Source organism: Danio rerio, chromosome 4 (genome assembly GCF_049306965.1).
Source record: "Danio rerio strain Tuebingen ecotype United States chromosome 4, GRCz12tu, whole genome shotgun sequence".
Taxonomy (NCBI): domain Eukaryota; kingdom Metazoa; phylum Chordata; class Actinopteri; order Cypriniformes; family Danionidae; genus Danio; species Danio rerio.
In genome coordinates this window covers 68,469,348-68,490,997 of record NC_133179.1, presented here as the reverse complement: position 1 = coordinate 68,490,997, position 21,650 = coordinate 68,469,348, and the positions used below count along the sequence as shown (strand labels likewise).

Genomic DNA, 21,650 nt, shown 5'->3' with positions numbered 1-21,650 from the left:
TTCTACATTACATAACATATAATCAATCCTACTTCACCTCATTTAAAACCAGTTGCATTCTTGAAAATTTCCTCTTTGTCTTATTTCTCTCTCTCCACACATCTATTAAATTGCATTCTGTCATCATTTTCAGTAGCTCCTTTCTCCCCTTGTCTTTTCTATATACCATCGTACTTCCCAGATCTAATTCTGTGAAAACAGTATTAAAATCTCAAACTACAATAACATTCTGCCATTTTTTACATTTATACTAACGTTTTTAAAGAAGTTCACTTTTTCATTTTTTTCATTGGATGCATGAATATTATAAATTATGAAATTATCTTCAACTTTTTCTAATTTCATCGCCATGCTTTTCCCAACTCCATCCTCAAATATTACCTTTTCTTTTTCATATATACCTTGTTTTATTCAAATCACTACTCCACAATCCACTTTATCCTCTCTATTGTTATAATATATTTGACCATCCCATTTACTTTGAACCATTTTAACCATTTTGAACCACTTTAATTTTTCCAATTTTTTTCTTGCAAAACAATCATGTCAGCTTCTTTACATAACACCAACATTTTTTCAAATTTCTCCACATTCAATAAACCTCTTGCATTCCATGATAAAAGGTTAAAAAACGCTTGTGTCCACTGTTCTTGTTCTGACTTCTGTTTTTCGTTCACATTTTTTCCTCTCCCCTTATATTGTTTGTTTCCTCCTCCATTACCCTTGTTTTTAAATCTTCTTCTTCCTTGTTTCTTTCATGCAACTGTCCGTCCTCTTGTTTTGTTCCCCCCTTCCTCTCCTTCCATCCAACATTCACACTTGTTTAAAAATTGTATAAATTCTGGATGTCACAGTGTAAAACTAAGACACTGTGACTAACAAACACACTTCACATTACACTCATACATACTTTTAAACATGGACCTTTGTGTTATTTGTATCGTGCATGTGTGTGTTTGTGTAATGTGTACATGTTGTTTTTTCTGTCAAGATTAGCATTGTGTTTATGTAAAAATTTCACTTTTATGTCAAACAATAGCCCATATCAACACTGAAATAACCACAGACACATTTTCTTTTAAACTTCATTTATTAACCAAACATAGAGAGTTTACATATACTTACCAGTTTCCATTTCTCAGCACCAAACCTGTTTAACTTTCGAACAAAGCCATTTATACAGATTTTTCCCGCCTTCACTTTGGAGCAGCCATTTTCCATAACATCATCAGGGTCACAAGCCCCTGGTCAGTAAATAAAAATCACAGTTTTGTTGTTTAAATTTGTATTGGTTATTTGTTGTGTTGTATTTTGAGTTTTGTATGCATATTCATTTACTTGCATTAATTTATATTTCTGTTGAATGTCTTTTTATGTATTTTTTTGTCTACATGGTAACCCACTACCAGTAAAATGGTTTAACCCATGGGCGGGGCCAATACAATAAAATGGCCCCAAACATTTACTTGGAGTGGGTAGTTGTAGGAGAAGGTTGTTTGTGTCAGTATTGTTAACAGATTTTGTTCAGGTCATTTACTTGATTTAGCTGAACAAGCCTGTATATACATTGTAAATATAGAATAGTTTATTTTTCTTTATTGTTATTTTGTCACTTTCACATGTTTTGCTGGATTTTTGTTTTCACTTTGTGTAAATAAATCACTCTTCACTTTCACCAGCGGCTTCTGTGACACTTTTTTGCCTCCATCCACCCGGTCAATCGTAACAGTTGGTGTCAGAAGTAACTCGGGTGAGTGTCACAGAATTACCAAATATGCCGCCTAAGAAGAAAACTCAGCTAGCAGCTGATGTGGATGTCAATCGTAACACTGGACATTTGACAGTATTACAATTCCTTGCAGTGTCCCTTTTCTTCACATTTATAGCACTTAAAATCTGTGCAATCCATTAACAGGTGCTTTTTTTTAAAATCATCATATTACATTAACATTTAAAAACTCCAGAAATTTCACAAAACAAATACATTAAAATAAACTTTCTTCATAAAATAATATCCTCTTTGGGCAGCTTCCACTTTAAACCATTTAAAACATTATACACTTCATCATTAAACACATCATAAAAGCTTGGTAACATATCTTCTTTAAAATACCAGTACAGTCTTTCTATGCATCTTTCCATTTTTCTTTTTATTACATTCCACACATTAACAGTTGCTCAGGGCTCATGCACAGCCTACAGGTCTTCACTTGGTGGCTGTGCATTACCCTGAAGTACCTTTTGCTGTTTCCAGGTTTGTGCTACATGGGAATAATGCCACCTCCTTAGGGAACCTTACTTCTAGGAACCTTGTTCCGTCCTCAATGTCAGTGCCTGTGTAAACTCTTCTTTTTATTTTTGATATGGGATAAACTCCCCATCCTTCTAATTTTTCTAAAATTTCTCTGTCATCAAGATAGACTGGCAGGTGCACGAAATAAACAACATAATCCCTGTTTTGGAGCTTTTTTTTAACAGTTCATTTCCTTAATCAACAGTTCATAGATCAATTCCTCACATGTTTCTTGCTTTACCATAGTTAGTTCAAACTCTTTTCCTTGCCTCAGTCTCAAAGCCAGAATCTTCCCATGACCACCCTTGTCTGTCACTGCTTTAATGATGTCCACAGCTCTTACCTCATTTACTTCTTCGGCATTCACTATTACTGTTACTTCTTTAAAATATTTTCTTCCAAGTTTTTCCTTTGTCCAGCTCGTTGTCTATCGTCCAGTCCATTGTCCTTAACCATTCTTGCCCCTCCATCCAGTCTAGTTTCATTTGCCAAGAGAGTCTCTGCATCCAGCCCAGTTTCGTTTGCCAAAGAACGGTCCATTTTATGCCCAGGAAAAGTGAAAAAAAAAAAAACCTCCAGTTAGCAAGATGCTGCTCTCAGGTGGTTTAAAAAAATAAAATAAAATAGACTCTTTTTCACTCCATAAAAACAACACAAACAAACACACAACAAAAATTATAAAATGAAGGAGACCCTTTCTCCAAACTGCAGCTGTTCACTCCCTGTATCGCTCACTAGTGTCCTCTACTGTTCCCAGGGTGGTACGGCTATAAGCAGGCAAGAATTCTACCACTGAGCCACCAATGTTGACACATATCTTTCCTTGCCTTTGTGGTGTGTGTGTGCTGCAAGGCTGTTACATGCAGCTGGAAGAGGAGCAACACAAAACATGAACTGCATTGGCCCAGAATCAGACCCGGGTCTCCTGCATGGGAGGCGAGAATTCAACCACTGGACCACCAATGCTGCCTCACATGTTCACCTGCCCTTGTGGGCTCTGAGAGCTGCCAGGCGGTTACATGCAGCTGGAAGGGGAGCAACATAAATTGCATTGGCCAGGAATCAACACAAATCCACAAATGCTGACCTGCTTATTATTTTGCCATTGGCCGGGAATCGGACACGAATCTCCCACGTGGCAGGTGAGAATTGTGTGTAAGCGAGGCGCAACTCTGCGCAGGAGTTTAGACCGGGTTTGTTTTGGTCTAATTTAAAATCTATTTTAGTTTCTCAAAATAGCAACGCGCCAGCAGTGCGCCTCAGAACACCTTCTTTTTTAGACCAGAACGCCTATGGGTGCACATATGAGCGCTAATGCATTTGCTATTTAAACAGCGTAGCGCAACGCCTCAAAACGACTCAAGCTTAAACTAGCAATATAATGTTGCGCCGCGCGCATGATAGGGCACTAAACCATCAATGCTGAAACACATGTTATCCTACCCTAGTGGGGTGTGATTGCTGCTATGTTGTTACATGCAGCTGGAAGAGTAGCAACACAGACCAGCAACTGCATTGGCTGGCAAACAGACCCAGTTCTTCCACAAGGCGGGCGAAAATTCTACCACTGAAATACCAACGCTGGCACATATGTTCTTTTGCCCTTGTGGGGAGTCAGTGCTGCAAGGCAGTTACATGTAGCTGGAAAAGGAGCCACACAAAACAGCAACTGCACTAGATGGGAATCGAACTCATGTGTCCCGCATGGTAGGCAAGAATTCTACCACTGAGCCACCAATACAGATATACTCATATTGCTGCCCTAGTGGGGTGTGACTGCTACAAGGCTGTTACCCAGAGCTGGAAGAGTAGCAAAACAAAACAGTAATTGCATTAGCCGAGAATCAAACCTGGGTCTCCCACGTGACAAGTGAGAATTCTACCACTGAACCACCAATGCTGATCCATGTTGTTTTTTGACTTTGTGTTGTGTGAGAGCTAAAAGGCCGTCAACCAGAGCTGGAACAGGAGCCACACAAAACAGCAATTGTTATAGCCGTGAATCGACGCCAGGCCTCCCGCGTGGCAAGTGAGAATTCTACCACTGAACCACCAATGCTGACTACTAATACTGCTGTCCTAGTGGGGTGTGATTGCTGCTAGGCTGTTACACAGAGCTTGAAGAGTAGCAACACAAAACAGGGTTTGCATTGGCCAGGAACCGGGCCAGGGTCTCCCGCGTGGCAGGCTAGAATTCTACAAATGAACCACCAATGCTGATATGCTCATACTGCTGTCCTAGTGGGGTGTGATTGCTGCTAGGCTGTTGCCCAGAGCTAAAAGAGTAGCAACACAAAACAGAAATTGCATTGGCCGGGAATCGGACCTGGGTCTCCAGCATGGGAGGCTAGAATTCTACCTGTGAACCACCAATGCTGATATGCTCATACTACTGTCCTAGTGGGGTGTGACTGCTGCAAGGCTGTTACCCAGAGCCGGAAGAGTAGCAACACAAAACAGGAATTGCATTGGCCGGAAAACGGACACGGATCTCCCGTGAGGCAGGCAAGAATTTTACCAGTGAACCACCAATGCTGACCTACCTTGTTCCTTGCCTTTGTGTGAGTGCTAAAAGGACATCAACCAGAGCTGGAACAGGAGCCACACAAAACCACTTCTGTATTAGTCAGGATTTGACTCCAAGTGTGTCCCGCGTGGCAAGTTAGAATTCTACCACTAAACCACCAATGCTGATATGTTCAAACAGCTGTCCTTGAGGGGAGTAATTGCTGCTAGGCTATTACCCAGTGCGGGAAGAGTAGCAACACAAAACAGGAATTGCATTGGCCGGAAAACGGACACGGATCTCCCGCGTCACAAACAGGAATTTTACCACTGAACCACCAACGCTGATACGCTCATACTGCTGTTCTAGTGGGTTGTGATTGCTGCAAGGCTATTACCCAGAGCTGGAAGATTAGCAATACAAACAGGATTTGCATTGGCCAGGAATCGGACCCGGGTCTCCCGCGTGGCAGGCGAGAATTCTACCAGTGAACTTCCACTGCTGATATGCTCATACTGCTGTCCTAGTTGGGTGTGATTGCTGCAAGGCTGTTACCCAGAGCTGAAAGAGTAGCAACACATAAGAAGAATTGCATTGGCTGGTAATCGAATCCGGGTCTCCTGCGTGGGAGGTGAGAATTCTACCACTGAACCACCAATGCTGATATGCTCTTCCTGCTGTCCTAGTGGGGTGTGATTGCTGCAAGGCTGTTACCCAGAACTGGAAGAGTATCAACACAAAAGAGGATTTGCATTGGCCGGGAATCGGACCCAGGTCTCCCGCTTGGCAGGCGAGAATTCCACCACTGAACCACCAATGCTGCTATGCTGAAAGATCTGTCCTAGTGGGGTGTGATTGCTGCAAGGCTGTTACCCAGAGCTGGAAGATTAGCAACACAAAACAGGAATTGCATTTGCCGGGAATCGGACCCGGGTCTCCCCAGTGGGAGGCGAGAATTCTACCACTGAACCACCACTGCTGATATGCTCAGTCTGCTGTCCTAGTGCGTAGTGATTGCTGCACGGCTGTTACCCAGAGCTGGAAGAGTAGCAACACAAAACAGGAATTGCATTGGCCGAGAATCGGACCCGGGTCTCCCGCATGGCAGGTGAGAATTCTACCACTGAACCACCAATGCTGAGCCATGTTTTTCCTTGCCTTTGTGTTATGTGAGTGCTAAAAGGCAGTCAACTAGAGTTGTAACAGGAGGCACACAAAACAGCAATTGCATTGGCCGGGAATCGGACCCGGGTCTCCCGCGTGGCAGGCGAGAATTCTACCACTGAACCACCAATGCTGATATGCTTATACAACTGTCCTAGTGGGTTGTGATTGCTGCAAGGCTGTTACCCAGAGCTGGAAGAGTAACAACACAAAACAGGGTTTGCATTGGCCAGGAACCGGACCAGGCGAGAATTCTACCAGTGAACCACCAATGCTGATATGCTCATACTGCTGTCCTAGTGGGGTGTGATTGCTGCAAGGCTGTTACCCAGAGCTGGAAGATTAGCAACACAAACCAGGAATTGCATTGGCCAGGAATCGGACCCGGGTCACGCGCGTGGGAGGCGAGAATTCTACCACTGAACCATTAATGCTGATATGCTCATGCTGCTGTCCTAGTGGGTTGTGATTGCTGCAAGGCTGTTACCCAGAGCTGGAAGAGTAGCAACACAAAAATTAAATTAAATTGGCTGGGAATCGGACCCAGGTCTACCACGTGGCAGGCAAGAAGTCTACCACTGAACCACCAATGCTGATATGCTTATACAACTGTCCTAGTGGGTTGTGATTGCTGCAAGGCTGTTACCCAGAGCTGGAAGAGTAACAACACAAAACAGGGTATGCATTGGCCAGGAACCGGACCAGGCGAGAATTCTACCAGTGAACCACCAATGCTGATATGCTCATACTGCTGTCCTAGTGGGGTGTGATTGCTGCAAGGCTGTTACCCAGAGCTGGAAGATTAGCAACACAAACCAGGAATTGCATTGGCCAGGAATCGGACCCGGGTCACGCGCGTGGGAGGCGAGAATTCTACCACTGAACCATTAATGCTGATATGCTCATGCTGCTGTCCTAGTGGGTTGTGATTGCTGCAAGGCTGTTACCCAGAGCTGGAAGAGTAGCAAGACAAAAATTAAATTAAATTGGCTGGGAATCGGACCCAGGTCTACCACGTGGCAGGCAAGAAGTCTACCACTGAACCACCAATGCTGATATGCTCAAACATCTGTCCTAGTGGGGTGTGATTGCTGCAAGGCTGTTACCCGGAGCTGGAAGATTAACTACACAAAACAGGAATTGCATTGGCCGGGAATCGGACCCAGGTCTCCCGCGTGGGAGGCGAGAATTCTACCACTGAACCACCAACACTGATATGCTCATACTGCTCTCCTAGTGGGGTGTGATTGCTGCAAGGCTGTTACCCAGAGCTGGAAGAGAAGCAACACAAAAAGGGAACTGCGTTGGCCGGGAATCAGACCCAGGTCTCCTGTGTGGGAGGCGAGAATTTTACCACTAAACCACCAATGCTGATATGCTCATACTGCTGTCCTAGTGGGGTGTGATTGCTGCAAGGCTGTTACCCAGAGCTGGAAGAGTAGCAACATAAAACAGGATTTGCATTGGCCGGGAATCGGACCCGGGTCTCCCGCGTGGGAGGCAAGAATTCTACCACTGAACCACCAATGCTGATATGCTCACACTTCTTTCCTAGTGGGGTGTTATTGCTGCAAGGCTGTTACCCAGAGCTGGAAGAGTAGCAACACAAAAGACGAATTGCATTGGCCGGTAATCGAATCCGGGTCTCCCGCGTGGGAGGCGAGAATTTTACCACTGAACCACCAATGCTGATATGCTTATACATCTGTCCTAGTGGGGTGTGATTGCTGCAAGGCTGTTACCCAGAGCTGGAAGAGTAGCAACACAAAACAGGAATTGCATTGGCCAGGAATCGGACCCGGGTCTCCCGCGTGGCAGGCGAGAATTCTACCAGTGAACCACCAATGCTGATATGCTCATACTGCTCTCCTAGTGGGGTGTGATTGCTGCAAGGCTGTTACCCAGAGCTGGAAGAGTAGCAACACAAAAGAGGATTTGCATTGGCCGGGAATCGGACCCGGAATTCTACCACTGAATCACCAATGCTGATATGCTCATACTGCTGTCCTAGTGGGGTGTGATTGCTGCAAGGCTGTTACCCAGAGCTGAAAGAGTAGCAAAATAAAAGAGGATTTGCATTGGCCGAGAATCGGACCCGGGTCTCCCGCGTGGGAGGCGAGAATTCTACCACTGAACCACCAATGCTGAAATGCTCATACTGCTCTCCTAGTGGGGTGTGATTGCTGCAAGGCTGTTACCCAGAGCTGGAAGAGAAGCAACACAAAAAGGGAACTGCGTTGGCCGGGAATTGGACCCAGGTCTCCTGTGTGGGAGGCGAGAATTCTACCACTAAACCACCAATGCTGATATGCTCATATTGCTGTCCTAGTGGGGTGTGATTGCTGCAAGGCTGTTACCCAGAGCTGGAAGAGTAGCAACACAAAAGACGAATTGCATTGGCCGGTAATCGAATCCGGGTCTCCCGCGTGGGAGGCGAGAATTCTACCACTGAACCACCAATGCTGATATGCTCTCACTGCTGTCCTAGTGGGGTGTGATTGCTGCAAGGCTGTTACCCACAGCTGGAACAGTAGCAACACAAAAGAGAAATTGCATTGGCCGGTAATCGAATCTGGGTCTCCCACGTGGGAGGCGAAAATTTTACCACTGAACCACCAATGCTGATATGCTTATACAACTGTCCTAGTGGGGTGTGATTGCTGCAAGGCTGTTACCCAGAGCTGGAAGAGTAGCAACACAAAACAGGAATTGCATTGGCCAGGAATCGGAGCCGGGTTTCCCGCGTGGCAGGCGAGAATTCTACCAGTGAACCACCAATGCTGATATGCTCATACTGCTCTCCTAGTGGGGTGTGATTGCTGCAAGGCTGTTACCCAGAGCTGGAAGAGTAGCAACACAAAAGAGGATTTGCATTGGCCGGGAATCGGACCCGGGTCTCCCGCGTGGGAGGCGAGAATTCTACCACTGAACCACCAATGCTGATATGCTCATACTGCTCTCCTAGTGGGGTGTGATTGCTGCAAGGCTGTTACCCAGAGCTGGAAGAGAAGCAACACAAAAAGGGAACTGCGTTGGCCGGGAATCGGATCCAGGTCTCCTGTGTGGGAGGCGTGAATTCGACCACTAAATCACCAATGCTGATATGCTCATACTGCTGTCCTAGTAGGGTGTAATTGCTGCAAGGCTGTTACCCAGAGCTGGAAGAGTAGCAACATAAAACAGAAATTGCATTGGCCAGGAATCGGACCCGGGTCACCCGCGTGGGAGGCGAGAATTCTACCACTGAACCATTAATGCTGATATGCTCATGCTGCTGTCCTAGTGGGTTGTGATTGCTGCAAGGCTGTTACCCAGAGCTGGAAGAGTAGCAACACAAAAATGAAATTAAATTGGCCGGGTATCGGACCCAGGTCTACCACGTGGCAGGCAAGAAGTCTACCACTGAACCACCAATGCTGATATGCTCAAACATCTGTCCTAGTAGGGTGTGATTGCTGCAAGGCTGTTACCCGGAGCTGGAAGATTAACTACACAAAACAGGAATTGCATTGGCCGGGAATCGGACCCAGGTCTCCCGTGTGGGAGGCGAGAATTCTACCACTGAACCACCAACACTGATATGCTCATACTGCTCTCCTAGTAGGGTGTGATTGCTGCAAGGCTGTTACCCGGAGCTGGAAGATTAACTACACAAAACAGGAATTGCATTGGCCGGGAATCGGACCCAGGTCTCCCGTGTGGGAGGCGAGAAATCTACCACTGAACCACCAACACTGATATGCTCATACTTCTCTCCTAGTAGGGTGTGATTGCTGCAAGGCTGTTACCCAGAGCTGGAAGAGTAGCAACACAAAAGAGGAATTAAATTGACCAGGAATCGGACACGGGTCTCCCGCGTGGCAGGCGAGAATTCTACCACTGAACCACCGATGCTGATATGCTCATACTGCTCTCCTAGTGGGGTGTGATTGCTGCAAGGCTGTTACCCAGAGCTGGAAGAGTAGCAACACAAAAGAGGATTTGCATTGGCCGGGAATTGGACACAGGACTTCCGCGTGGGAGGTGAGAATTCTACCACTGAACCACCAATGCTGATATGCTTATACAACTGTCCTAGTGGGGTGTGATTGCTGCAAGGCTGTTACCCAGAGCTGAAAGAGTAGCAACACAAAACAAGATTTGCATTGGCCGGGAATCGGACCCGGGTCTCCCGCGTGGCAGGCGAGAATTCTACCATTGAACCACCAATGCTGATATGCTCAAAATCTGTCCTAGTGAGGTGTGATTGCTGCAAGGCTGTTACCCGGAGCTGGAAGATTAACTAAACAAAACAGGAATTGCATTGGCCGGGAATCGGACCCAGGTCTCCCATGTGGGAGGTGAGAATTCTACCACTGAACCACCAAAACTGATATGCTCGTAAATCTGTCCTAGTGGGGTGTGATTGCTGCAAGGCTGTAACCCAGAGCTGGAAGAGAAGCAACACAAAAAGGGAACTGCGTTGACCGGGAATCGGACCCAGGTCTCCTGTGTGGGAGGCGAGAATTCTACCACTAAACTATCAATGCTGATATGCTCATACTGCTGTCCTAGTGGGGTGTGATTGCTGCAAGGCTGTTACCCAGAGCTGGAAGAGTAGCAACCTAAAACAGGATTTGCATTGGCCGGGAATCGGACCTGGGTCTCCTGCGAGGGAGGCGAGAATTCTACCACTGAACCACCAATGCTGATATGCTCACACATCTTTCCTAGTGGGGTGTGATTGCTGCAAGGCTGTTACCCAGAGCTGGAAGAGTAGCAACACAAAAGACGAATTGCATTGGCCGGTAATCGAATCCGGGTCTCCCGCGTGGGAGGCGAGAATTTTACCACTGAACCACCAATGCTGATATGCTTATACAACTGTCCTAGTGGGGTGTGATTGCTGCAAGGCTGTTACCCAGAGCTGGAAGAGTAGCAACACAAAACAGGAATTGCATTGGCCAGGAATCGGAGCCGGGTCTCCCGCGTGGCAGGCGAGAATTCTACCAGTGAACCACCAATGCTGATATGCTCATACTGCTCTCCTAGTGGGGTGTGATTGCTGCAAGGCTGTTACCCAGAGCTGGAAGAGAAGCAACACAAAAAGGGAACTGCGTTGGCCGGGAATCGGATCCAGGTCTCCTGTGTGGGAGGCGTGAATTCGACCACTAAACCACCAATGCTGATATGCTCATACTGCTGTCCTAGTAGGGTGTAATTGCTGCAAGGCTGTTACCCAGAGCTGGAAGAGTAGCAGCATAAAACAGAAATTGCATTGGCCAGGAATCGGACCCGGGTCACCCGCGTGGGAGGAGAGAATTCTACCACTGAACCTCCAATGCTGATATGCTCGTACTACTGTCCTAGTGGGGTGTGATTGCTGCAAGGCTGTTACCCAGAGCTGGAAGAGTAGCAACAGAAAAACAGGATTTGCATTGGCCAGGAACCAGACCAGGGTGTCCCACGTGGCAGGCGAGAATTCTACCAGTGAACCACCAATGCTGATATTGCTGCCCTAGTGGGGTGTGACTGCTGCAACCCTGTTACCCAGAGCTGGAAGATTAGCAACACAAAGCAGGAATTGCTTTGGCCAGGAATCGGACCCGGGTCTCCCGTGTGGTGGGCGAGAATTCTACCACTGAACCACCAATGCTGATATGCTCATACTTCTGTCCTAGTGGGGTGTGATTGCTGCAAGGCTGTTACCCAGAGCTGGAAGATTAGCAACACAAAACAGGAATTGCATTTGCCGGGAATCGGACCCGGGTCTCCCCAGTGGGAGGCGAGATTTCTACCACTGAACCACCACTGCTGATATGCTCAGTCTGCTGTCCTAGTGCGTAGTGATTGCTGCACGGCTGTTACCCAGAGCTGGAAGAGTAGCAACACAAAACAGGAATTGCATTGGCCGAGAATCGGACCCGGGTCTCCCGCATGGTAGGTGAGAATTCTACCACTGAACCACCAATGCTGAGCCATGTTTTTCCTTGCCTTTGTGTTATGTGAGTGCTAAAAGGCAGTCAACTAGAGTTGTAACAGGAGGCACACAAAACAGCAATTGCATTGGCCGGGAATCGGACCCGGGTCTCCCACGTGGCAGGCGAGAATTCTACCACTGAACCACCAATGCTGATATGCTTATACAACTGTCCTAGTGGGTTGTGATTGCTGCAAGGCTGTTACCCAGAGCTGGAAGAGTAACAACACAAAACAGGGTTTGCATTGGCCAGGAACCGGACCAGGCGAGAATTCTACCAGTGAACCACCAATGCTGATATGCTCATACTGCTGTCCTAGTGGGGTGTGATTGCTGCAAGGCTGTTACCCAGAGCTGGAAGATTAGCAACACAAACCAGGAATTGCATTGGCCAGGAATCGGACCCAGGTCACGCGCGTGGGAGGCGAGAATTCTACCACTGAACCATTAATGCTGATATGCTCATGCTGCTGTCCTAGTGGGTTGTGATTGCTGCAAGGCTGTTACCCAGAGCTGGAAGAGTAGCAACACAAAAATTAAATTAAATTGGCTGGGAATCGGACCCAGGTCTACCACGTGGCAGGCAAGAAGTCTACCACTGAACCACCAATGCTGATATGCTCAAACATCTGTCCTAGTGGGGTGTGATTGCTGCAAGGCTGTTACCCGGAGCTGGAAGATTAACTACACAAAACAGGAATTGCATTGGCCGGGAATCGGACCCAGGTCTCCCGCGTGGGAGGCGAGAAATCTACCACTGAACCACCAATGCTGATATGCTCATACTGCTCTCCTAGTGGGGTGTGATTGCTGCAAGGCTGTTACCCAGAGCTGGAAGAGAAGCAACACAAAAAGGGAACTGCGTTGGCCGGGAATTGGACCCAGGTCTCCTGTGTGGGAGGCGAGAATTCTACCACTAAACCACCAATGCTGATATGCTCATATTGCTGTCCTAGTGGGGTGTGATTGCTGCAAGGCTGTTACCCAGAGCTGGAAGAGTAGCAACACAAAAGACGAATTGCATTGGCCGGTAATCGAATCCGGGTCTCCCGCGTGGGAGGCGAGAATTCTACCACTGAACCACCAATGCTGATATGCTCTCACTGCTGTCCTAGTGGGGTGTGATTGCTGCAAGGCTGTTACCCACAGCTGGAACAGTAGCAACACAAAAGAGAAATTGCATTGGCCGGTAATCGAATCTGGGTCTCCCACGTGGGAGGCGAAAATTTTACCACTGAACCACCAATGCTGATATGCTTATACAACTGTCCTAGTGGGGTGTGATTGCTGCAAGGCTGTTACCCAGAGCTGGAAGAGTAGCAACACAAAACAGGAATTGCATTGGCCAGGAATCGGAGCCGGGTTTCCCACGTGGCAGGCGAGAATTCTACCAGTGAACCACCAATGCTGATATGCTCATACTGTTCTCCTAGTGGGGTGTGATTGCTGCAAGGCTGTTACCCAGAGCTGGAAGAGTAGCAACACAAAAGAGGATTTGCATTGGCCGGGAATCGGACCCGGGTCTCCCGCGTGGGAGGCGAGAATTCTACCACTGAACCACCAATGCTGATATGCTCATACTGCTCTCCTAGTGGGGTGTGATTGCTGCAAGGCTGTTACCCAGAGCTGGAAGAGAAGCAACACAAAAAGGGAACTGCGTTGGCCGGGAATCGGATCCAGGTCTCCTGTGTGGGAGGCGTGAATTCGACCACTAAATCACCAATGCTGATATGCTCATACTGCTGTCCTAGTAGGGTGTAATTGCTGCAAGGCTGTTACCCAGAGCTGGAAGAGTAGCAACATAAAACAGAAATTGCATTGGCCAGGAATCGGACCCGGGTCACCCGCGTGGGAGGCGAGAATTCTACCACTGAACCATTAATGCTGATATGCTCACGCTGCTGTCCTAGTGGGTTGTGATTGCTGCAAGGCTGTTACCCAGAGCTGGAAGAGTAGCAACACAAAAATGAAATTAAATTGACCGGGTATCGGACCCAGGTCTACCACGTGGCAGGCAAGAAGTCTACCACTGAACCACCAATGCTGATATGCTCAAACATCTGTCCTAGTAGGGTGTGATTGCTGCAAGGCTGTTACCCGGAGCTGGAAGATTAACTACACAAAACAGGAATTGCATTGGCCGGGAATCGGACCCAGGTCTCCCGTGTGGGAGGCGAGAATTCTACCACTGAACCACCAACACTGATATGCTCATACTGCTCTCCTAGTAGGGTGTGATTGCTGCAAGGCTGTTACCCGGAGCTGGAAGATTAACTACACAAAACAGGAATTGCATTGGCCGGGAATCGGACCCAGGTCTCCCGTGTGGGAGGCGAGAAATCTACCACTGAACCACCAACACTGATATGCTCATACTTCTCTCCTAGTAGGGAGTGATTGCTGCAAGGCTGTTACCCAGAGCTGGAAGAGTAGCAACACAAAAGAGGAATTAAATTGACCAGGAATCGGACACGGGTCTCCCGCGTGGCAGGCGAGAATTCTACCACTGAACCACCGATGCTGATATGCTCATACTGCTCTCCTAGTGGGGTGTGATTGCTGCAAGGCTGTTACCCAGAGCTGGAAGAGTAGCAACACAAAAGAGGATTTGCATTGGCCGGGAATTGGACACAGGACTTCCGCGTGGGAGGTGAGAATTCTACCACTGAACCACCAATGCTGATATGCTTATACAACTGTCCTAGTGGGGTGTGATTGCTGCAAGGCTGTTACCCAGAGCTGAAAGAGTAGCAACACAAAACAAGATTTGCATTGGCCGGGAATCGGACCCGGGTCTCCCGCGTGGCAGGCGAGAATTCTACCATTGAACCACCAATGCTGATATGCTCAAAATCTGTCCTAGTGAGGTGTGATTGCTGCAAGGCTGTTACCCGGAGCTGGAAGATTAACTAAACAAAACAGGAATTGCATTGGCCGGGAATCGGACCCAGGTCTCCTGTGTGGGAGGCGAGAATTCTACCACTAAACTATCAATGCTGATATGCTCATACTGCTGTCCTAGTGGGGTGTGATTGCTGCAAGGCTGTTACCCAGAGCTGGAAGAGTAGCAACCTAAAACAGGATTTGCATTGGCCGGGAATCGGACCTGGGTCTCCTGCGAGGGAGGCGAGAATTCTACCACTGAACCACCAATGCTGATATGCTCACACATCTTTCCTAGTGGGGTGTGATTGCTGCAAGGCTGTTACCCAGAGCTGGAAGAGTAGCAACACAAAAGACAAATTGCATTGGCCGGTAATCGAATCCGGGTCTCCCGCGTGGGAGGCGAGAATTTTACCACTGAACCACCAATGCTGATATGCTTATACAACTGTCCTAGTGGGGTGTGATTGCTGCAAGGCTGTTACCCAGAGCTGGAAGAGAAGCAACACAAAAAGGGAACTGCGTTGGCCGGGAATTGGACCCAGGTCTCCTGTGTGGGAGGCGAGAATTCTACCACTAAACCACCAATGCTGATATGCTCATATTGCTGTCCTAGTGGGGTGTGATTGCTGCAAGGCTGTTACCCAGAGCTGGAAGAGTAGCAACACAAAAGACGAATTGCATTGGCCGGTAATCGAATCCGGGTCTCCCGCGTGGGAGGCGAGAATTCTACCACTGAACCACCAATGCTGATATGCTCTCACTGCTGTCCTAGTGGGGTGTGATTGCTGCAAGGCTGTTACCCACAGCTGGAACAGTAGCAACACAAAAGAGAAATTGCATTGGCCGGTAATCGAATCTGGGTCTCCCACGTGGGAGGCGAAAATTTTACCACTGAACCACCAATGCTGATATGCTTATACAACTGTCCTAGTGGGGTGTGATTGCTGCAAGGCTGTTACCCAGAGCTGGAAGAGTAGCAACACAAAACAGGAATTGCATTGGCCAGGAATCGGAGCCGGGTTTCCCGCGTGGCAGGCGAGAATTCTACCAGTGAACCACCAATGCTGATATGCTCATACTGCTCTCCTAGTGGGGTGTGATTGCTGCAAGGCTGTTACCCAGAGCTGGAAGAGTAGCAACACAAAAGAGGATTTGCATTGGCCGGGAATCGGACCCGGGTCTCCCGCGTGGGAGGCGAGAATTCTACCACTGAACCACCAATGCTGATATGCTCATACTGCTCTCCTAGTGGGGTGTGATTGCTGCAAGGCTGTTACCCAGAGCTGGAAGAGAAGCAACACAAAAAGGGAACTGCGTTGGCCGGGAATCGGATCCAGGTCTCCTGTGTGGGAGGCGTGAATTCGACCACTAAATCACCAATGCTGATATGCTCATACTGCTGTCCTAGTAGGGTGTAATTGCTGCAAGGCTGTTACCCAGAGCTGGAAGAGTAGCAACATAAAACAGAAATTGCATTGGCCAGGAATCGGACCCGGGTCACCCGCGTGGGAGGCGAGAATTCTACCACTGAACCATTAATGCTGATATGCTCACGCTGCTGTCCTAGTGGGTTGTGATTGCTGCAAGGCTGTTACCCAGAGCTGGAAGAGTAGCAACACAAAAATGAAATTAAATTGGCCGGGTATCGGACCCAGGTCTACCACGTGGCAGGCAAGAAGTCTACCACTGAACCACCAATGCTGATATGCTCAAACATCTGTCCTAGTAGGGTGTGATTGCTGCAAGGCTGTTACCCGGAGCTGGAAGATTAACTACACAAAACAGGAATTGCATTGGCCGGGAATCGGACCCAGGTCTCCCGTGTGGGAGGCGAGAATTCTACCACTGAACCACCAACACTGATATGCTCATACTGCTCTCCTAGTAGGGTGTGATTGCTGCAAGGCTGTTACCCGGAGCTGGAAGATTAACTACACAAAACAGGAATTGCATTGGCCGGGAATCGGACCCAGGTCTCCCGTGTGGGAGGCGAGAAATCTACCACTGAACCACCAACACTGATATGCTCATACTTCTCTCCTAGTAGGGTGTGATTGCTGCAAGGCTGTTACCCAGAGCTGGAAGAGTAGCAACACAAAAGAGGAATTAAATTGACCAGGAATCGGACACGGGTCTCCCGCGTGGCAGGCGAGAATTCTACCACTGAACCACCGATGCTGATATGCTCATACTGCTCTCCTAGTGGGGTGTGATTGCTGCAAGGCTGTTACCCAGAGCTGGAAGAGTAGCAACACAAAAGAGGATTTGCATTGGCCGGGAATTGGACACAGGACTTCCGCGTGGGAGGTGAGAATTCTACCACTGAACCACCAATGCTGATATGCTTATACAACTGTCCTAGTGGGGTGTGATTGCTGCAAGGCTGTTACCCAGAGCTGAAAGAGTAGCAACACAAAACAAGATTTGCATTGGCCGGGAATCGGACCCGGGTCTCCCGCGTGGCAGGCGAGAATTCTACCATTGAACCACCAATGCTGATATGCTCAAAATCTGTCCTAGTGAGGTGTGATTGCTGCAAGGCTGTTACCCGGAGCTGGAAGATTAACTAAACAAAACAGGAATTGCATTGGCCGGGAATCGGACCCAGGTCTCCTGTGTGGGAGGCGAGAATTCTACCACTAAACTATCAATGCTGATATGCTCATACTGCTGTCCTAGTGGGGTGTGATTGCTGCAAGGCTGTTACCCAGAGCTGGAAGAGTAGCAACCTAAAACAGGATTTGCATTGGCCGGGAATCGGACCTGGGTCTCCTGCGAGGGAGGCGAGAATTCTACCACTGAACCACCAATGCTGATATGCTCACACATCTTTCCTAGTGGGGTGTGATTGCTGCAAGGCTGTTACCCAGAGCTGGAAGAGTAGCAACACAAAAGACAAATTGCATTGGCCGGTAATCGAATCCGGGTCTCCCGCGTGGGAGGCGAGAATTTTACCACTGAACCACCAATGCTGATATGCTTATACAACTGTCCTAGTGGGGTGTGATTGCTGCAAGGCTGTTACCCAGAGCTGGAAGAGTAGCAACACAAAACAGGAATTGCATTGGCCAGGAATCGGAGCCGGGTCTCCCGCGTGGCAGGCGAGAATTCTACCAGTGAACCACCAATGCTGATATGCTCATACTGCTCTCCTAGTGGGGTGTGATTGCTGCAAGGCTGTTACCCAGAGCTGGAAGAGAAGCAACACAAAAAGGGAACTGCGTTGGCCGGGAATCGGATCCAGGTCTCCTGTGTGGGAGGCGTGAATTCGACCACTAAACCACCAATGCTGATATGCTCATACTGCTGTCCTAGTAGGGTGTAATTGCTGCAAGGCTGTTACCCAGAGCTGGAAGAGTAGCAGCATAAAACAGAAATTGCATTGGCCAGGAATCGGACCCGGGTCACCCGCGTGGGAGGCGAGAATTCTACCACTGAACCTCCAATGCTGATATGCTCGTACTACTGTCCTAGTGGGGTGTGATTGCTGCAAGGCTGTTACCCAGAGCTGGAAGAGTAGCAACAGAAAAACAGGGTTTGCATTGGCCAGGAACCAGACCAGGGTGTCCCACGTGGCAGGCGAGAATTCTACCAGTGAACCACCAATGCTGATATTGCTGCCCTAGTGGGGTGTGACTGCTGCAACCCTGTTACCCAGAGCTGGAAGATTAGCAACACAAAGCAGGAATTGCTTTGGCCAGGAATCGGACCCGGGTCTCCCGCGTGGTGGGCGAGAATTCTACCACTGAACCACCAATGCTGATATGCTCATACTTCTGTCCTAGTGGGGTGTGATTGCTGCAAGGCTGTTACCCAGAGCTGGAAGATTAGCAACACAAAACAGGAATTGCATTTGCCGGAAATCGGACCCGGGTCTCCCCAGTGGGAGGCGAGATTTCTACCACTGAACCACCACTGCTGATATGCTCAGTCTGCTGTCCTAGTGCGTAGTGATTGCTGCACGGCTGTTACCCAGAGCTGGAAGAGTAGCAACACAAAACAGGAATTGCATTGGCCAAGAATCGGACCCGGGTCTCCCGCATGGCAGGTGAGAATTCTACCACTGAACCACCAATGCTGAGCCATGTTTTTCCTTGCCTTTGTGTTATGTGAGTGCTAAAAGGCAGTCAACTAGAGTTGTAACAGGAGGCACACAAAACAGCAATTGCATTGGCCGGGAATCGGACCCGGGTCTCCCGCGTGGCAGGCGAGAATTCTACCACTGAACCACCAATGCTGATATGCTTATACAACTGTCCTAGTGGGTTGTGATTGCTGCAAGGCTGTTACCCAGAGCTGGAAGAGTAACAACACAAAACAGGGTTTGCATTGGCCAGGAACCGGACCAGGCGAGAATTCTACCAGTGAACCACCAATGCTGATATGCTCATACTGCTGTCCTAGTGGGGTGTGATTGCTGCAAGGCTGTTACCCAGAGCTGGAAGATTAGCAACACAAACCAGGAATTGCATTGGCCAGGAATCGGACCCAGGTCACGCGCGTGGGAGGCGAGAATTCTACCACTGAACCATTAATGCTGATATGCTCATGCTGCTGTCCTAGTGGGTTGTGATTGCTGCAAGGCTGTTACCCAGAGCTGGAAGAGTAGCAACACAAAAATTAAATTAAATTGGCTGGGAATCGGACCCAGGTCTACCACGTGGCAGGCAAGAAGTCTACCACTGAACCACCAATGCTGATATGCTCAAACATCTGTCCTAGTGGGGTGTGATTGCTGCAAGGCTGTTACCCGGAGCTGGAAGATTAACTACACAAAACAGGAATTGCATTGGCCGGGAATCGGACCCAGGTCTCCCGCGTGGGAGGCGAGAAATCTACCACTGAACCACCAATGCTGATATGCTCATACTGCTCTCCTAGTGGGGTGTGATTGCTGCAAGGCTGTTACCCAGAGCTGGAAGAGAAGCAACACAAAAAGGGAACTGCGTTGTCCGGGAATCAGACCCAGGTCTCCTGTGTGGGAGGCGAGAATTTTACCACTAAACCACCAATGCTGATATGCTTATACTGCTGTCCTAGTGGGGTGTGATTGCTGCAAGGCTGTTACCCAGAGCTGGAAGAGTAGCAACATAAAACAGGATTTGCATTGGCCGGGAATCGGACCCGGGTCTCCCGGGTGGGAGGCGAGAATTCTACCACTGAACCACCAATGCTGATATGCTCACACTTCTTTCCTAGTGGGGTGTTATTGCTGCAAGGCTGTTACCCAGAGCTGGAAGAGTAGCAACACAAAAGACGAATTGCATTGGCCGGTAATCGAATCTGGGTCTCCCGCGTGGGAGGCGAGAATTTTACCACTGAACCACCAATGCTGATATGCATATACAACTGTCCTAGTGGGGTGTGATTGCTGCAAGGCTGTTACCCAGAGCTGGAAGAGTAGCAACACAAAACAGGAATTGCATTGGCCAGGAATCGGACCCGGGTCTCCCGCGTGGCAGGCGAGAATTCTACCAGTGAACCACCAATGCTGATATGCTCATACTGCTCTCCTAGTGGGGTGTGATTGCTGCAAGGCTGTTACCCAGAGCTGGAAGAGTAGCAACACAAAAGAGGATTTGCATTGGCCGGGAATCGGACCCGGAATTCTACCACTGAACCACCAATGCTGATATGCTCATACTGCTGTCCTAGTGGGGTGTGATTGCTGCAAGGCTGTTACCCAGAGCTGGAAGAGTGGCAACATAAAAGAGGATTTGCATTGGCCGGGAATCGGACCCGGGTCTCCCGCGTGGGAGGCGAGAATTCTACCACTGAACCACCAATGCTGATATGCTCATACTGCTTTCCTAGTGGGGTGTGATTGCTGCAAGGCTGTTACCCAGAGCTGGAAGAGAAGCAACACAAAAAGGGAACTGCGTTGGCCGGGAATCGGACCCAGGTCTCCTGTGTGGGAGGCGAGAATTCTACCACTAAACCACCAATGCTGATATGCTCATACTGCTGTCCTAGTGGGGTGTGATTGCTGCAAGGCTGTTACCCAGAGCTGGAAGAGTAGCAACATAAAACAGGATTTGCATTGGCCGGGAATCGGACCTGGGTCTCCTGCGAGGGAGGCGAGAATTCTACCACTGAACCACCAATGCTGATATGCTCACACTTCTTTCCTAGTGGGGTGTGATTGCTGCAAGGCTGTTACCCAGAGCTGGAAGAGTAGCAACACAAAAGACGAATTGCATTGGCCGGTAATCGAATCCGGGTCTCCCGCGTGGGAGGCGAGAATTCTACCACTGAACCACCAATGCTGATATGCTCTCACTGCTGTCCTAGTGGGGTGTGATTGCTGCAAGGCTGTTACCCACAGCTGGAACAGTAGCAACACAAAAGAGAAATTGCATTGGCCGGGGATCGAACCCGGGTCTCCCGCATGGCAGGCGAGAATTCTACCACTGAACCACCAATGCTGATATCCTCATCCTGCTGTCCTAGTGGGGTGTGATTGCTACAAGGCTGTTACCCAGAACTGGAAGAGTTGCAACACAAAACAGAAATTGCATTGGCCAGGAATTGGACACAGCACTTCCGGGTGGGAGGCGAGAATTCTACCACTGAACCAGCAATGCTGATATGCTCAAACAGCTGTCCTAGTGAGGTGTGATTGCTGCAAGGCTGTTACCCGAGCTGGAAGATTAACTAAACAAAACAGGAATTGCATTGGCCGGGAATCGGACCCAGGTCTCCCATGTGGGAGGTGAGAATTCTACCACTGAACCACCAAAACTGATATGCTTGTAAATCTGTCCTAGTGGGGTGTGATTGCTGCAAGGCTGTAACCCAGAGCTGGAAGAGAAGCAACACAAAAAGGGAACTGCGTTGACCGG

General features: G+C 48.6%; 27 non-coding genes across 27 annotated transcripts; all 27 read right to left on the bottom strand.

Moving 5' to 3' along the window:
- Positions 1-6,025: 6,025 nt before the first annotated feature.
- On the bottom strand, positions 6,026-6,096 carry trnag-gcc (transfer RNA glycine (anticodon GCC)). The gene has a single exon. It is a non-coding gene; the product is annotated as a tRNA-Gly (tRNA).
- A 1,008-nt stretch (positions 6,097-7,104) lies between these two features.
- Positions 7,105-7,175, bottom strand: trnag-ccc (transfer RNA glycine (anticodon CCC)). Its single transcript has one exon. It is a non-coding gene; the product is annotated as a tRNA-Gly (tRNA).
- Positions 7,176-7,422: 247 nt separating this feature from the next.
- Positions 7,423-7,493, bottom strand: trnag-ccc (transfer RNA glycine (anticodon CCC)). The gene has a single exon. It is a non-coding gene; the product is annotated as a tRNA-Gly (tRNA).
- An 88-nt stretch (positions 7,494-7,581) lies between these two features.
- On the bottom strand, positions 7,582-7,652 carry trnag-ccc (transfer RNA glycine (anticodon CCC)). The gene has a single exon. It is a non-coding gene; the product is annotated as a tRNA-Gly (tRNA).
- A 385-nt stretch (positions 7,653-8,037) lies between these two features.
- Positions 8,038-8,108, bottom strand: trnag-ccc (transfer RNA glycine (anticodon CCC)). The gene has a single exon. It is a non-coding gene; the product is annotated as a tRNA-Gly (tRNA).
- Positions 8,109-8,355: 247 nt separating this feature from the next.
- trnag-ccc (transfer RNA glycine (anticodon CCC)) lies at positions 8,356-8,426 on the bottom strand. Its single transcript has one exon. It is a non-coding gene; the product is annotated as a tRNA-Gly (tRNA).
- Positions 8,427-8,832: 406 nt separating this feature from the next.
- Positions 8,833-8,903, bottom strand: trnag-ccc (transfer RNA glycine (anticodon CCC)). Its single transcript has one exon. It is a non-coding gene; the product is annotated as a tRNA-Gly (tRNA).
- Positions 8,904-10,104: 1,201 nt separating this feature from the next.
- trnag-gcc (transfer RNA glycine (anticodon GCC)) lies at positions 10,105-10,175 on the bottom strand. The gene has a single exon. It is a non-coding gene; the product is annotated as a tRNA-Gly (tRNA).
- A 564-nt stretch (positions 10,176-10,739) lies between these two features.
- On the bottom strand, positions 10,740-10,810 carry trnag-ccc (transfer RNA glycine (anticodon CCC)). The gene has a single exon. It is a non-coding gene; the product is annotated as a tRNA-Gly (tRNA).
- Positions 10,811-11,845: 1,035 nt separating this feature from the next.
- trnag-acc (transfer RNA glycine (anticodon ACC)) lies at positions 11,846-11,916 on the bottom strand. Its single transcript has one exon. It is a non-coding gene; the product is annotated as a tRNA-Gly (tRNA).
- Positions 11,917-12,004: 88 nt separating this feature from the next.
- trnag-gcc (transfer RNA glycine (anticodon GCC)) lies at positions 12,005-12,075 on the bottom strand. Its single transcript has one exon. It is a non-coding gene; the product is annotated as a tRNA-Gly (tRNA).
- Positions 12,076-12,623: 548 nt separating this feature from the next.
- trnag-ccc (transfer RNA glycine (anticodon CCC)) lies at positions 12,624-12,694 on the bottom strand. Its single transcript has one exon. It is a non-coding gene; the product is annotated as a tRNA-Gly (tRNA).
- A 247-nt stretch (positions 12,695-12,941) lies between these two features.
- trnag-ccc (transfer RNA glycine (anticodon CCC)) lies at positions 12,942-13,012 on the bottom strand. The gene has a single exon. It is a non-coding gene; the product is annotated as a tRNA-Gly (tRNA).
- Positions 13,013-13,418: 406 nt separating this feature from the next.
- On the bottom strand, positions 13,419-13,489 carry trnag-ccc (transfer RNA glycine (anticodon CCC)). Its single transcript has one exon. It is a non-coding gene; the product is annotated as a tRNA-Gly (tRNA).
- A 1,201-nt stretch (positions 13,490-14,690) lies between these two features.
- Positions 14,691-14,761, bottom strand: trnag-gcc (transfer RNA glycine (anticodon GCC)). Its single transcript has one exon. It is a non-coding gene; the product is annotated as a tRNA-Gly (tRNA).
- A 405-nt stretch (positions 14,762-15,166) lies between these two features.
- trnag-ccc (transfer RNA glycine (anticodon CCC)) lies at positions 15,167-15,237 on the bottom strand. Its single transcript has one exon. It is a non-coding gene; the product is annotated as a tRNA-Gly (tRNA).
- Positions 15,238-15,484: 247 nt separating this feature from the next.
- Positions 15,485-15,555, bottom strand: trnag-ccc (transfer RNA glycine (anticodon CCC)). The gene has a single exon. It is a non-coding gene; the product is annotated as a tRNA-Gly (tRNA).
- A 406-nt stretch (positions 15,556-15,961) lies between these two features.
- On the bottom strand, positions 15,962-16,032 carry trnag-ccc (transfer RNA glycine (anticodon CCC)). The gene has a single exon. It is a non-coding gene; the product is annotated as a tRNA-Gly (tRNA).
- Positions 16,033-17,233: 1,201 nt separating this feature from the next.
- trnag-gcc (transfer RNA glycine (anticodon GCC)) lies at positions 17,234-17,304 on the bottom strand. The gene has a single exon. It is a non-coding gene; the product is annotated as a tRNA-Gly (tRNA).
- Positions 17,305-17,709: 405 nt separating this feature from the next.
- Positions 17,710-17,780, bottom strand: trnag-ccc (transfer RNA glycine (anticodon CCC)). Its single transcript has one exon. It is a non-coding gene; the product is annotated as a tRNA-Gly (tRNA).
- A 406-nt stretch (positions 17,781-18,186) lies between these two features.
- On the bottom strand, positions 18,187-18,257 carry trnag-ccc (transfer RNA glycine (anticodon CCC)). The gene has a single exon. It is a non-coding gene; the product is annotated as a tRNA-Gly (tRNA).
- Positions 18,258-18,974: 717 nt separating this feature from the next.
- On the bottom strand, positions 18,975-19,045 carry trnag-gcc (transfer RNA glycine (anticodon GCC)). The gene has a single exon. It is a non-coding gene; the product is annotated as a tRNA-Gly (tRNA).
- Positions 19,046-19,593: 548 nt separating this feature from the next.
- On the bottom strand, positions 19,594-19,664 carry trnag-ccc (transfer RNA glycine (anticodon CCC)). Its single transcript has one exon. It is a non-coding gene; the product is annotated as a tRNA-Gly (tRNA).
- A 247-nt stretch (positions 19,665-19,911) lies between these two features.
- Positions 19,912-19,982, bottom strand: trnag-ccc (transfer RNA glycine (anticodon CCC)). Its single transcript has one exon. It is a non-coding gene; the product is annotated as a tRNA-Gly (tRNA).
- A 544-nt stretch (positions 19,983-20,526) lies between these two features.
- Positions 20,527-20,597, bottom strand: trnag-ccc (transfer RNA glycine (anticodon CCC)). The gene has a single exon. It is a non-coding gene; the product is annotated as a tRNA-Gly (tRNA).
- A 406-nt stretch (positions 20,598-21,003) lies between these two features.
- On the bottom strand, positions 21,004-21,074 carry trnag-ccc (transfer RNA glycine (anticodon CCC)). The gene has a single exon. It is a non-coding gene; the product is annotated as a tRNA-Gly (tRNA).
- Positions 21,075-21,162: 88 nt separating this feature from the next.
- Positions 21,163-21,233, bottom strand: trnag-gcc (transfer RNA glycine (anticodon GCC)). The gene has a single exon. It is a non-coding gene; the product is annotated as a tRNA-Gly (tRNA).
- Positions 21,234-21,650: the final 417 nt, after the last annotated feature.